This window comes from Mirounga leonina, unplaced genomic scaffold (genome assembly GCF_011800145.1).
Source record: "Mirounga leonina isolate KUSES-001 unplaced genomic scaffold, KU_Mleo_1.0 Mir_115, whole genome shotgun sequence".
Taxonomy (NCBI): Eukaryota; Metazoa; Chordata; class Mammalia; order Carnivora; family Phocidae; genus Mirounga; species Mirounga leonina.
The window spans coordinates 30,251,797-30,267,806 of NW_023270268.1; the positions used below are offsets into that span (position 1 = coordinate 30,251,797).

At 45.2% G+C, this 16,010-nt stretch overlaps 1 protein-coding gene across 1 annotated transcript in view; it reads right to left on the minus strand.

The window, feature by feature from the left end:
- SLCO2A1 (solute carrier organic anion transporter family member 2A1) overlaps positions 1 to 16,010 on the minus strand; it is an 83,804-nt gene that overhangs the window by 25,272 nt on the left and 42,522 nt on the right. The window lies entirely within an intron of this gene.

Sequence of the window (16,010 nt, forward strand, 5' to 3'; positions counted from 1 at the left end):
TGATCCTGGAGTCCCGGGATCGAGTCCCGCATCGGGCTCCCTGTTCAGCGGGGAGTCTGCTTCTCCCTATGACCCTCCCCTCCTCTCATGCTCTCTCTATCTCATTCTCTCTCTCAAATAAAATTCTTAAAAAAAAAAAAAAGAGAAAGTACAAACATTGCAGACTCCACTTATATGAAGAGACTCGAATAGACAAATTCACAGAGACAGAATGTAGAATGGTGGTTATTGGGGGCTGGGTGGGAGGTGGAATGGGGGGTTAGTGTTTAGCGGGTACAGCTTCAGCTGGGAAAGATGAAAAGTTCTGGAGATGGATGGTGTTGATGGTCATACAATAGTGTGAATGTACTTAATGCCATTGAACTATACACTTAAAAATAGTGAGAATGGGGGTGCCTGGGTGGCTCAGTCGTTAAGCGTCTGCCTTCGGCTCAGATCATGATCCCAGAGTCCTGGGATCGAGTCCCACGTTGGGCTCCCTGCTCAGTGGGGAGCCTGCTTCCCCCTCTCCCACTCCCCCTGCTTGTGTTCCTGCTCTCGCTGTCTGTCTCTGTCAAATAAATAAAGAAAATCTTAAGAAAAAAAATAGTGAGAACGGTAAATGTTATGTGTGTGTGTATATATATATATATATAATTACCACAATAAAGCATAATGTAGCCTGCTCCACACCGAGTCGGGAGAGAACAGGGAGCGTGTGGGAGAAGCATCAACCCAGCATCACTGGGAGAGGGTTTGGGAAAAGATTCCCGGAGAAAGTGGCCCTGAGCTAAGAAGCAATAGGAGTAGACAAAGAGCAGCGAGGAGGATTGAGGAAGAGCAATGTGGAGGGGCTGAGAGATGTGGGTGACATGCTCCACGGCACAGAATGCAGTTCAGTATAAGCGGCATGCAGGTAAAAGCGGGGTGAGGCAGAGCCACTCCTGGAGGGTTTGTGGGTCCTGGGAAGGGGCACGGATTATATCCTAAGGAAAACCCCAGAAGGGTCAAGATCACGAACACAACTGGAGGAATTAAGACCAGTTTGTAAGATCCAAGGCCCATGTGTAGGGAGTGGAATTGACCCAATAAAGAGCTATTTTGGTGGCAAAATAGGTGAGGCCATGCATTGCATGAGGGGCAGGGAGGGCTGGCCAGCTCCGGGACGCACAGCCCAGAGGCATGCGTGTGAGACATGCAAGGCCAGGCTGGCTGCAGGAGCGCGTGACAAACGAAGGCCTGGAGATTGTTTCTCTTAAGAGCTCTAGTCCTTGATTTCTCGGATTGTTGTTATTTTACTACACTTACGTTTATTAGAACACTGTTGCCAGCTTGGCTGGCAACATTATTTTCTGTGGAGCATGTCATGGTCATCGAAGATCAGGAAAACGTTGACTGGCTTATTTGGTCTTCCCGTGGCGCGTGGCACAGTTCGCCAGTGCCATAAAAATCCTCGCGAAATTCTACCTGATGAAACGTCCAGGAGGTAAAACCCTCTGGGGCTCGTGTGTTACATTAACTTTTAGAATGTCACACTCCATGTCAGGAACTACCTTTACTAAAATGTGTATTTTAAAATATAGTCAATTGGCCCCAACTCCAAGTCTATGGAGTTCCTTTCTGGCTCTTCCGCATGCTAAACTGATTCAAGATCTCTTGAACTCTCTTTTCCTTATGCCAGCCCTGAATGGGGCCAAATCCACCCTGGCCCAGGCCGTGACTCATGCGAAATTCACCTGCAGAGGACAAGGCTTCTTTCACCAGGGAGCCCCGCCCGTCGGGATGCAGCAGCTGGCTGTCCTGGGGGCAGGGAGCCCTGGAGCCAGGAAGAGCGGGGTGCGGTGGTGGGTAGGACCTGCTGCTCCCTGCCTCAATGTGGGCACAGGTGTTTATGCCAGAGACAGGCATAGTGTGGGCTTCCCAAGAACTCATGTCTGGGACTCCGGCAGTGGGGAAACATGGCCGGCTTCCTCTGGTGAGAGCGGAGTCTTCTAGAATTTAGACCATTAGGCTTTTCTCCCAAAAATCTAGAGGACAGGGATTGATGAGTCCAAGGGCTGGAAGAAGGGGGAGGAAAAGACCTTGTGTCAGAAGACCTTGGCAAAACTGATGGTGGGTGGGGGGGACTCAGTTTCTTTGGTCCACCCCACCCCTCTCCTCCCTGGAGTGGTTTCTCAGCTTCCTTTAGGAGCTCAGGCCCATGTGAAGGAGACAGAGCCACCTCTCCCCATTCCTCAAGCATTCCAGCAAAGGCCCTCTACCCAGTTACTCTCCATTGACTTATGGAAACACATCACCCTCCTCTTCTGATGTTGCTAGCTCTGACCTTCCCACCATGTTAAATCCTGTGGGAAGGTCAGAGAAATGCCTGTCTATTCCAGCCACCACAGACTCCAGAGGCTGCCTGCCCACCCAAGGTCGCTTTCCTCCCTCTTGGAGGGCCCCGAGAAAGGGAGGGAGGGGAATCTGTTCATTAGAGGGATGTCAGTTTGTTTCTCATCTTCCTCGAGGCAGACTTCTGGAAGGCTCAAGTTCATCAGAGCACATTCTTTTCCCACAAGACCCAGAAGTCTGGCTGTGCCAGTTTTCACAGGGCTGTGAAATGCTAACTAGAAACAGGCTGGGACCTCTCTCCTCCTCCAGCTACCCCAGCACCACCCCAGTTGCACGTGAGTCAACCCTCTGACTCATTCCACAATTTAAATTCAGAGTTTCAGTTCTAATTCTGGACCCCTCAGTGGGCTTGGAAAGATAGGGGACTCTGTGGCAGGAAGGTCTACTTCCCCAGAATGGGACCTACAGAGACAGGACAAATCTGGGCAGACCAAGGTCTAGCCACTCCATTGTTCAAAGACACACATTCCAGGTGTGGCCAGGCTGAGCTCAGCTGGAGGGCTGCCAAGGATGTAAGAGGTCTCTGCACAAAGATCCGAAACTAGGTCTGAGAGAGGACCCTAGAAGGGTCAAGAAACATAGGAAGGCCACGGCAAATGGGGCTTTCCTTTGACTAGTCATGCTCATCATTCTGGTAGAAGAGAGTTCCTCTGGGGAACAGACGGGCGGCAGTGAATTCTCCTTCAAGTCATGTTCCTTGAAAGCCACACATACCTCCCTGCTCAGAAGGGGGCATGGTTTGTGGGTGAGTAGGGTCAAGTGAGGCAAGGCCCAAGCCTCAGAAGCAATCCGTAAGAGAATAATAGGAAAAGGCCCGGGGGGTGCTTCTGGAGAGTTTTCTGGAAACAAGGCCAAGGTGCCAAGCCCTCAGGCTATCAGCAAACCCCTGGAACCTCATTCAGAATGTTCCACTCTGAAGGACCTATTTCCTCATCTTCCTAAATTCAACTACTCAACAGTCCTTCCCGAAAACTCTGGCAACACCCACCAGCAGGCCTGGAACAGACTGTCCCAAACTCAGATGATTTGAGATCTCAAAGTGGTTTGCAAAGTGGATTGTTCACACATCATAAGTGATTGGGTTCCCAGTGCAGTTCACAAAGCCTTGTTACTCCATAATGCCCCGCTAATAATATGTGGTCTATTCCAACTAGACTAAGTCTCCACTTACAAAAAAATTTCTATGGGTATTCTGAGTTTCGTTTTGGGAAACTAGGAGAACAGATTCTTCTGCACCAGCAGAAACTGACAGAGTTAAGTCTGACAGCCTGAGACACATCAGGGGGTAGTGAAAGGGATTCATATTTTGAAACCAGACAAATCAAGTTCAAATCTTGGTTCTACCACTCATTGGTTGGGGGCCTCTCAGAACCTCAATGTCTTCATCTCCAAAACAGATATAATACCTACCTTGTGATATTCTTATTAGGATTAAAATAATGGGTATATTATAACCTGGGACATAGTGATCAAATAATATCAATTTTCATCCAAAGAGGCCAGAAACTGAAAAATTTAAATGAAGAAGGGAGAAGGTGGAACCCTGGAGACAGGCAATAAAGCCCAGGTTTCTAAGAACCTGGGGGCTGGGTCTAGAAACTAGAGACAAGTAAGATCAGTGCTGATCATCAGGAGAGGATGGATTCATATCTTTGAAAGAAAAGAGTGAGCTCAGGGAGTGGAAGGAGAGTGATCCTGTGTTCTGCTCTCCAACTGAGTTTGTAAGACTAGTTCTGAGGCTGAGGCTGGCTGGTCATCCCTCACACACCATCACCCCAGCACTAGAGGGAGCCCTGGGGAAAATGCCTACTTGTATTGAGGAGGCCAGATGTGAGAGGGCAGGTCCACTGTGCACGGTGAAACAAGACTGGATGTTACCCTGCTGGTGAGGAGCTTTCCCCACGCACACCCTTGCCCCTGCGCCCTAAGGAATTGCCACCAGGCCAAGGCAGAAGGCATCACCTGGCTTGGCTCATCATCAAACTGTTTCTTAGTGCACAGTAGGGATGGAAGATATACCTGAGTGAGAAGGATGGTGGCTTAAAGCCATTTAAAATGTTGGAAGAGATGTGAGCTTAATATGCACCCTCCAGTTGGGAGTGAAGCAGAACATACTCTTCGCAGATTTATTCAATAGGCTGATGAGGACCTCTTTGGAAAAAAAAAAAAAATGATGAGCTGAGCCAACATGAGTTCATCAAGAGCCAGTCATGCCAAACCAACCTCATTTCCTCTGTTAGTCGGGCTCGTAGACCAGCAGGAAGTTGTAACATGGTGTTACTTGACTGGAGGAAGCCTTTTGACAAGCCTGTCATGATATCCTGGTAGACAAGATGCGGACACGTGGCTGGAGAGTCCTCTGGGGAGAACTGGCTCAAAGCGTGCCCAGGGCTGACATCAATGGGCCAGTGCAACCCGGGAGATGGCCCTAACTGCACACCACTCAGCACTGTTGTCACAGGCTTGGGTGAAAGCAGTAACAGCTGACAAATTTGTGAATGACACAAATGACACAAAACAGGGAGGAATAGTTAACAAGACAGACAAACCATAAGAGACTCTTAATCATAGGAAACAAACTGAGGGTTGCTGGAGGGGAGGGGTGGGTGGGGGGATGGGGTAACTAGGTGATGGACATTGGGGAGGGCATGTGTGTAATGAGCACTGGGTATTATAGAAGACTGATGAATTACAGACCTGTACTCCTGAAACAAATAATATATTATATGTTAATTTAAAAAAAAGGAGAGGGAAAAAAAAAGAAAGAATGACAGTCCAAAACCTGAAAACTCAAAATTAGGCCTGAGGCTATAAGGAGGGGCTCCAACCAAGGAGAATGAATCAAATGGAATCAGTCTGGGCTGCTATACCAAAGTACCCTAGACTGGGTGGCTTGTAAACAACAGAAATTTCTCACAGTTCTGGAAGCTGGAAGTGTGAGATCAGGGAGCCAGCACAGATAGGTTCTGATGAGAGCCTCTTCTGGGTGGCAGATTGCCAACTTCTTGTTATGCCCTCACAAAGCAGAAAGAGAGTGAGGGAGCTCTCTGACCTCTTATAAGGGCTCTGATCCCATTCATGAGGGCACAACCCTCGTGACCTAATCACCTCCCACAGGCCTCACCTCCTAGCACACTCATGGTGGTCCTGACTTCTCTGTGCTGTTTCCCCCTTTAGATCTGGGCCTCGCATCCTTTCTGATGGTGGCCAATCCAAGCTCTGAATCCTGAAGAGTCCTTTTGTCCCTGTCTCTTGCTGGTTTCCTGCCTCCTGGTGGGTGGTACACTACCCAAATGTGTCTGGTGGTTCCCATTTCAAACCCTTGGGCCACAGGAGGTATCTGGGCACAGCCAACAGTTCTGCTCTACCAGGTGTGGCACAGAAAGTTCCTCCCTGTGTCCTCCAGGGATCCTCAGGGAGCCCCAGGCCTCCTGCAGGAGAGGTCAATGGTTTCTTCAAGCCATAATCCCCAGTGGGACAGGGACCCACACTGTTTCTATAGGGCTATCCCTCACTCCCTAACAGTTTTCCTGGGGTGCCCAAAACCCCTGGAATAGTAACCACCCTTTCTTTCCCACCCTGTGTGCCGACTCCCCCGAGGAGACCCCCCCCCCCCCGCAACCTCCCACATCGCCCAAGACATCCAAGTCAGCTGGGAATGCTGGAGAAGTGACTCTCCCCAGGGGAGCAGGGTGCAGGATACAACCTGCAGGATGCAGGTTGCCATACAGCACTGCCCCTCCTCCCAGACCCAAGCAGGTCTGCCACCCCAGCCTCATTCCTGAACAGGGGAAATGACTAAACAAGCCTTGTGGGCCTTACTGGGAGGGGGAGCCACACTCAGGTCCCTACTCAGACCTCAGCTGGAGACTTAGGAGAACAAGGGGCTCTCATTTCCAGGCTGGCCAAGGGGGGAGATTGTGGCTTGCCCACAAAGCAGATGTTAAGAGAACCTGACGGTCAACTCTCATATCAACTGCTGGGGCCTTTAGAGAGGCCATGGTCCTGTTGCCATGGAAATGACCAGTTCACCTGAGGAGTCCCAGCTCCTTCCCTGGCCTTCCCCTAATGCTCAGCACCACAGTCTAGTGTTTTCTATCATTTCTCCCCATTGGTTTCTATTCTTTCCTACACTATGCATTAAAAAATGTTCCACATCAAATTTCATTAGGTTTTGCTGTGCTCATCTGTTTGGGGCTATTTTTTTCTCAGTTGATTTAATCACCCCCATGTGTTTTGTGACTTTTTTCCCCCCTCTTGTTGTTTTCTCTTCCTTTTCAGGTTAAATAGATCCAATTGGCCAGGTTGTACAACTTCTACCCCAACTGTTCACCTACTCACCCCCCAACACACACACACTTACCCCTTCCCCCCCCACATATACCCCCACCTCCACGCCCTGACCAACCCCTGCCATACACACTTTTCCCTCTCACATACATCCCCATCTCCACACTCCACACATCCACACGGTCCCCCTACACCCTCCACACGCCTCCCCCGCATTTCTTCCCTCGCACACAGCCCCACCGCCACCCTTCCCACCTCCACATACATCCACCTCCCGTCCACACCAGTATACCTTCCCTCACACACACACTGATACACAGTTACCCCACAGACACACTCACACATCCCCCCGCCCTGCCCTGAACACCTTCTAAGCATACCCATCTCACACCACAGCTGGCTGTTCACCACTGGACAGCCCTGAGCTTGTTTGCCATGAGCAGTTCCCTCAGTGGAAGGACCCTGAGTGGCTCCCACAGATCAGGGGAGTGGGTTCTGCTCTGGGGCTTGGGGAGCTGATTCTAGGCCCTGTGTGTTGTCCACTGAGGAAGAAATACAGTCACTCAGGAGCCTGAGGCTTCCCTTCCTTATGCCTCCTTACCACCCTCTTTCCCAGGGACACCCTTGGGATGAATGAGCATGGACGAGCTGACACATTTATGAATAAAGGACTAGAAAGCTGACTCTTCCCTTTCTTTTCTTGACTGCTTCAAAAATACAATCCAACCCCACCTCTTATCTTACAGGAAGCTCCCTGCCTGTGTGCATCCATTGTCTGTGTAGGGGCCGACTTCCCTCTGGACTTGGCTTAGGAGGTTCCACAGGTTACACCTAGTCCTGCCCGACACTGGTTTCCGAAGACCCTTCTTTCATCTCCTAAGGGAATTGATATCACGTTGGCCTGTTTCCCATCTACCGAGACTTCTCTGTGCCTTCCGGAAGTGGTCTTGGAGGCTTGGCTGGGTAACTAGTCTTTTTTCTAAAGGCGCCAGGGCACATTTCCGGACCCCTCTGACATTTAGAAAATCTAAACATTCATAAATGTCTGCCTGGCCTTTTTAAAATTAGCAATCAGTTGTTAAAGGTCTCCATGATTCCCACAATGTTCAGCTCCTCTTTATTTTTTTCCTAAAATACATAGTTACTCTTCATTTCCCATGTTCATTTCTGGAGTAGCTTTGCTCCAACGGGAGGAAATCAGCAATCAAGACATAATAGGTCTGGGGGTCATTACTTATGAGTAACAAATTTCAAATGTCACAATAAGGGCAGGCAGAGAAAAATTTGCTGGACAGCTAACATGGGCACTTTACCTATACTACTTTGTGTTAATTTTGCTCTCAGAACACCCTGAAAGTGAAGGTATTATGGGTCCCATTTTACAGATAAGGAAACTGAGGTTCAGAAAGGTAAAGTAGGAGCTTGCTTAAGGAGCCTTGGCAAGTAAATGGCTGAGCTACATTTGAATGTTGAAGTCTGTGCTCTTCCCATCAGACCAGGCTGCTCCAACTAGGGTCTGGGAATAGAACAGAAGAGCAGCCCCAGCTTCAACTGAGAGAAATCCTATGGACTCACATATGGAGGATGCAGCAGGGACTATGTTGAGTGACGAGCCCTGCTCTAGGCCAGAGCAGAAGACCTACAGTGAGGACGAGGGAGAAGCTGTGCTCAGATGCCCCCAGGATGCCCAGCCCATCAGCCCATGCCCATGAGCTATGAGACTCAGCTTGTTATACGAAGCAGGATGCTTCCTCATTTGGGACCCTAGTTTACCCAGCATAATACATATCTTGTCCCCACCACTGCCAATTATTTTTTTCAAAGATTTTATTTATTTGAGAGAGAGAGAAAGAGAGAGATCCAGCATGAGCTGGGGGAGGGGCAGAGGAACTAGCAGACTCCCCACTGAGCATGGAGCCCAACATGGGGCTCCATCCCAGGACCCCAATGTCATGACCTGAGCCGAAGTCAGACACTTAACCGACTGTGCCACCCAGGCGCCCCATCCCACCACTGCCAGTTATAAAAGCCAACATTTAACAGGCTATTCTCAGCAAGCATCTTCCCAGCTCTCGTTGCCCTGTGAGCAAGTGTCTGTTTCATACGGGGAGGAACTGAGCCTCAGCTGTGGAGGAGGTGGCCCGAGGGAGGGAGTCTCCATTCCCAAGGACTGCCTGACTCCAGAACACCACTCAGGGTGGTGCATTTAATAAAATTCATTTGTTCCTGATCACTTTGACTAATTCAAAACTAAAGTTCCTGTAGGAATACATATGAGATAGGAGTTGCATTTCAAACTTTCCCCATGAAGTGAGATTTCTGAATATTTTCATTTGCACACATTAGCACAGCACATACCCATGCTGCACTGGTACCCAGCACACAGCCCCAGATAGATGCCACGGATGTGGCTCCTGGGCCAAGTCCTCCTCATCCCTTCTCCTGACACCAGGAAGATGCCCTAAAGGCGCCTCAGCCCTGAGCACTTCCAGCTGCCGTTTTGACCCCAGCCACAGTAAGGGAGACTGCCGGACCTCGTTGTTGCAAATAGAATTTACACAGATGAAACGAGCAAAAACAATGAAAAAGTTGATTCTCCTGGCCTGTGGTTCCTCCCTGCAGGCTGAGAGGCCAGCTGTGGTCCCTGTCCCAGTCCCCTTCAGTTCCCTCTCAGTGGAGTTTGTCTAAGAGCACTGAGGTCAAGGAGGGAATGGCAGAGTGTTTCCCTCTGAGCAAGGAGGATCATGGTGGGCTGAACCCCAGCCAACGGACTATCCCTAACAAGGAGCAGAGTGATTGCTTTCAGAGGCCCGCCCATCTCTAACCACCCTCTGTGGTGGCTGCTCTGTGCGAAGCAAATGCCGTTGGTATGTGGCCCAGGCTTTGGGCAGCCAACCCACCAACCCACAGTGTGTGGTGCCTGGCAGGATGCCCTCCCCTCAGCCTGGCCCCAGTGCCCCGGGCTCCCCTGCTGATTTCATTAACCCAGTCCTCATGCTGCTGGGGAAGGGCAGGGACCCTGGGTCTGGAGTGGGCTTAGCACAGGGCTCTCTGGGACGGTAGACAGCAATGCCTGACTCTCCTTCAGAGCTGGCCTCAAATCCCTTGTCTAGACTGAGGAGGAGAAAGAGCATGGCAGGACACCTAGGTTTGGGTCTGTCTTCCACCTGGACCTACTTGAAGAAGAACTCAGTCTCTACACAGTCCAAATAGATACAAGGCCACAATGCATTCATGAGAAAAGATTAATTCACTGGTGATTTACATAGAGGTGGGGAAAAGATCCCCATGATCAGAACCCAGCAGACATTTCATCATTAGACACTGCTACTCTGGCTCCATTCTTTTTCCGTTCCAGCCTCCTGTCTGTCCCTACCAGAAGTCTCAGAACCCATAAAGGAATCCCTTCGGGGCACCTGGGTGGCTCAGTTGTTGAGCGTCTGCCTTTGGCTCAGGTCGTGATCTTGGGGTCCTGGGATCGAGCCCCACATAGGGCTCCCTGCTCATTAGGGTGTCTCCTCCCTCTCCCTCTGCCCATCTCCCCAGCTCACATGTGTATTCTCTCTCTTTCTCAAATAAATAAATAAAATCTTAAAAAAAAAAAAAGGAATCCCTTCTATCATTCTAAGTGATTCAACTCTTGAACCTGACCTCTAGATGAGACCAAAAAAAAAAAAAAAAAAAAAAAAAAAAAAAAAATTAACCAATCAAGTAATCAAAGTGATTAAACTCTTGAACCTGACCTCTAGATGAAACAAAAAAAAAAAAAAAAAAAAAAAAGCACCTGACATTTAAGTAAGCAGGTAAACAGGAATCAGAATCAGTCATTCCCTTAGCATATCCTTTGGTGGCTTACTTATTCTCAGACATCTTCACCTCCAATACAGTGGGCCAAGGATGAGCATTTGTGGACTCTCATTGCTGCTCATCACAAAGCCACTGCCACTTCTTACATCCTTCAAAACATGTACAAGTTTATCCCAAGCCAATAAATTATCATAAAATTAGCTCCAAAGCAATGTTGTTCCTGGGGTGCCGAGTGAATGCAAATGCAAAACCACTTTGTAAGGCTATTTCCCCAACCCAGACCACACAAAATTTTTACAGGGGAAAAAAATCCCACTGCAAATGATCCCACAGTCAAACATTATAAAACATACAGGAAATAATCCACCATGAACAAGAGCAAGCAAACACAAAACATTTTAGCAGCCTCAAAACTTTAGCTAAGGGGAGCAAACTGAAAAAGACTATAAAATAAATTTGTTTAAAATAATTGAAGAGACCAAAGTAAATAGAAATCATAAGGCAATATCAAAAATCATGAAAACAGGGCAGAGAGATTTGAAAAACTAACATAATAACTTTTAGAAATTAGCAAAATATATAGAGCCATTAAAATGTACAATGTAGAGTATGAGTTGGATCAGATTAAGGGAGCTGAAGGGAGACTAAGTGAGCAAGAAGACGTACTTGAGGAAATTACCAGGAGGCAGCTTAGATGAATAAAGCACTTGAAACTATGAAAGACAAAAGATGAGAAGGCCAGACATCAAAATGTATTATATATAATACATTAATACATTAATGTACATATATAATACATTAATGTATTATGTATATACATATTATATATACTATATTATATATTTATTTTATATGTTATAACATATAAAATATTTTATGTTATATATTATATATTTATATATTTTATATATAATACATTATATGGATTTTTAGAGGACAGAATGGAGAAAATAGGGCTATGCAATATCGGGAATGTTTCTGGCTGAGAGTTTTTCAGAATCAAAGAAAAACCTTAATCTTCAAAAGAAATAGCACATTGAACTTCCAAACAGATAAGTAAAAATTAACCTATACTTAGACACCATATGGTAAACATGCAAGACCACAAAGAAGGGAGAAAATCTTAAAGTCAACTAGAGAGAAAAAACGGAATTACCAGAAAGGATTAACGATGAGACTGATGGAGAAGTCCCAATACCAGAAAGAGGAGCCAGAAGACAGAGGCACTGAGAAGAAATAACTATGAGTTTAAAATCCTGCTTGCAGCCAAACCATAATGCGAGGACAAGGGTAAAACTGACATTTTCAGACACAGACTTAGAGATTTTTCTCATTCATGGGCCCACCTGCAAGTCATGTTAACGAATATATTTCAGGAAAAAGGAAATTAAATCAACAAGGGTAGGTGAAATGCAAGAAGCAATTGTGAGCAAAAAAACTAGTAAACTTGTGGGTAAATACACGTAAGTGCTGACTTATTTATAACTAACAACGACTATAATAATAATGGGTACTGGGGGGAGGTTAAAGACAGGCAGAACTAAAGTACGGGTCAACAAAAACATGGAAGATGGAAGAGGACAGTGAGCAGTAAAATATCCCAGCATCCTTACTTTGTTCTGTTAGAGAATAGAGACATTCATCAGCTTTAGAGTTTGTTAAGTCATAGGTCAGTGTTAAAATGTAAGGGTAAGGGTGAGGCATACTGTATTCATGGACTGGCAGACTCAATAAACTTGTCCAGTGTCCCCAGATTGATCTGTGAATCTAGTGCAATTCTAATAAAAATTCCAGAAGCATCTTTCTTAGATAGACAAGCTGTTTATAAAATTTATATGGGAAGGCAAATGAATAAGAATAGATAAAACAATTTTGCAAAAGAAGAATAAAGTTGGAGGAATCATAGTACCCAGTTTTAAAATCTTAACTATAAAGTTGCAGGAATCATGACAGTGTGACAGTGGGAAAGAACACACACAGAGACTACTGGAAAAGAACAGAAAGTCTAGAAAAAGACCCACACAAGTATGACCAATTGATTTTTCATAATGGTGCAAAAAATATTTAGTGGAGAAAAGATAGTCTTTTTTAAAATAGATTTTATTTATTTATTTGAGAGAGAGAGAGCACAAGCGGGGGAGCGGCAGGCAGAGGGAGAAGGAGGCTCCCCACTGAGCAGGGAGCCCGAAGTGGGACTCGATCCCAGGACTCCGGGATCATGACCTGAGCCGAAGGCAGACACTTAACTGACTGAGCCACCCAAGCACCCCAAAAGATAGTCTTTTTGACGAATGACACAAACAATTTAACATCCATAGGCAAAAAGAAGAAAAAGAATCTTATTAAAAAATTAACTCAAATGGATCATAGATCTAAATGTAAGTGGGAAGCTATAAAACTTAAGAAGAAAAAAAAAAAAACCCAAAAACAAAAACCACACGCATAGGAGAAAATCTTTCTGACCTGGAATTAGGCAAAGATTTCTTAAATGTGGACCAAAAGCATGATCCGTTAAAGAAAAAAGAATTATAAATTGTATTTCATCAAAATGAAAAACTTTTGCTTTGCAAATGACAGTGTTAAAAGAATGTAAAAGATAAGCTAAGGACTGGGAGAAAATATTCGCAAATCTTCTGCCCAATAAAGAATTTGTATCCAGAATTTATAAAGAACTCTCAAACTGGACAGTAAGAAAACAAATAATCCAATTACAAAATGGGCAGAAGGCTTGAACAGACACCTTCCCAAAGAGAATATATGCATGACAAATAAGCACATGAAAAGATGTTAACATCATAAACTTGTATTTACAAAAAAAAAAAAACCTAAACACAAATATTTATAGCAGCTCTATTTGTACTTGGTACAAACTGGAAACAATTCAAATGTCTTTCAATGGGTGAATAGGTAAACTGTAGTATATCCGTACAATAGAATACTACTCAGCAATAAAAAGGAATGAACTACTGATATATGCAACAACTTTAGTGAATTTCAAAGGCCTATGGCCCAGGAAAGAATCCAGTCTCAAGATGTTACATGCTCTATGTTTCCATTTCTGTGTTATTCTCGAAGCCACAAAACTATAGTGATGGAAACGGGCTAGTGGTTGCAGTGCCTGGGGAGAGTGTGACTATAAAAGAATAGCATGATGGACATGTCGGAGTGATGGAACTGTTCTATATCCTGACTGTGGTGGCTACACAAATCTATAAATGTGTTCAAATTTACAGAACTATGTGTCACCCCCAATGAAAAGTCAATCTTACTCTCTAATAATTTTTAAATGTTTCAACATAAGGATAACTAATACTGTATAACTTCCAAACCAGTAGAAGAAGAAAGATAAGCCTAAAGAAATAAGACATAACACTAGAAGGAAAAAGTATACTGATATGCAATGAACTTAAGCACACAAACTACAGGCGAGTGGCCACCTCCTGTGGGGGAGGAAGTGAGGAGCCAAGAAGGAGTTAATGTTTCTTTTTTTTTTTTTTTTAATTTTTAAAAATTTTTTACTTAAACTCAATTTAGTTAACATATGGTGTATGTATATATTCAGGGGTAGAATTTAGTGGTTCATCAGTTGCATATAACACCCAGTGCTCATTACATCAAGTGCCCTCTTTAATGCCCATCACCCAGTTACCCCATCCCCCACCCCCCTCCCCTCCGGCAACCCCACCCCTTTCCCCTGAAGCAAGTCGTTCCCATAGTTAAGAGTCTCTTAAGGTTTGTCTCCTCTGTTTTTGTCTTATTTTATTTTTCCTTCCCTTCCCCTATGTTCACCTGTTTTGTTTCTTAAATTGTGCATATGAGTGAAATCACATGGTATTTGTCTTTCTCTGACTGACTTATTTCGCTTAGCATAATAACCCTTGTCTTATTTCTTTTTGAAAAAGAGGCATCTGGCAACCCAAGAGTCCATCAACAGGTGAGTAGATACATAAAGTGTACTGTACCCATAAAATGGCATATTATTCAGCCACAAAGAAATGAAGTTCTGATACATGTTACAACATGTTACAACATGGATGAACTTTGAAAACATGATGCAAAATGAAATAAGCGGGATACACAAGGACACATTGTATGATTCCACTTATATGAAATACCTAGAATGGGCAAATTCATAGAGACAGAAAGCAGATTAGAGATAACCAGAGGCTAGGGAGAGAGAGGAGTGGGGAGTTATTGCTTAATGGGTACAGTGTCTGTTTGGAGTTGATGAAAAAATTATTGAAATAGTGGTGATAGTTGCTCAGTATCATGAATGTAATTAATGCCACTGAATTGTACACTTCCATTAGTTAAGATGGCAACTTTTATGTTTTTTTTAAGATTTTATTTATTTATTTCAGTCAGAGAGAGAGAGAGAGCACAATGAGTTGGGGGAGGGGGCAGGGGGAGAAACAGACTCCCCAGAGAGCAGGGAGCCCAATGTGGGCCTTGATCCCTGGACCCTGGGATCACGACCTGAGCCAAAAGGAGACGCTTAATTAGAATGAGCCATCCAGGAGCCCCAACTTTTATGTTTTATATATACTTTACCACAATTAAAAAATAACATAAGAGGGGTTCCTGGGTGGCTCAGTCAGTTAAGCCTCTAACTCTTAATCTCACCTCAGGTCTTGATCTCGGGGTCATGAGTTCAAGCCCTGTGTTGGGCTCCATGCCCAGCATGGAGCCTACTTGAAAACATACACACACACACACACACACACACCCCAAAACCATAATATACCCAAACACCTTAAATGTACAGTGAGCTGTATGGTATGTGAATTAGGTCTCAATAAAACTGTTAAAAGAAAAAAAGAAGAGGTATCTGAAGGAAAACAGATTTATCTTCATATCAGTATATAAGTGTTTGTTGTATTATTTACTTTGCTATATTTTGATTTTTTCATATTAAAAATAAAATAATTTTTTAAAGACAAGGGAACTCTTACCAGGCAAGTTCGTGTTATTTAATTCCTTATTTATTACTTACGCAAAATCCTCATACATCTCTCCCTACCACAGGGCATATCACTAAGAACCAGAGACTCTGTGTTGCAGAAGGGGCCACTTGTCTGAGAATCAGGAGACCTGGGTCTGTCTCTCCCTAACTGGTGCCCTTGGGAAAGTTACTAGACAACTTTGAGTGCCAAGTTCTCATCTTAGACCTTTTCTCTACCTTTCACAGGTGTCCAGGAAAATCAAATGAGATCACAGTTTATGTGTATTATAACCTAAAGAATGATGGATGATTGTACAAATGTCAGGAAGCATTAAACACATGATTAAACGCGCAGAAAATCCGCAGATCTCATCATGGGCAATGCTTTGACCCTCCACCAAGCCCATCACAGGCGCTGCTCGAAAGCATCCCCCCTTGTGTGTACTGGATCATTCCTTGCATGAAGCACAGGGAATTACAGGGAATCAGAGGGGGAGGCGAGTCACCAGCTGCACGCTCTGATCTCAGCAAGTCAGGGCTGCTCCAAAGCTCTACATCATTTCGTATGCAGTCCGATGCTCTACCACTGAGCTATACC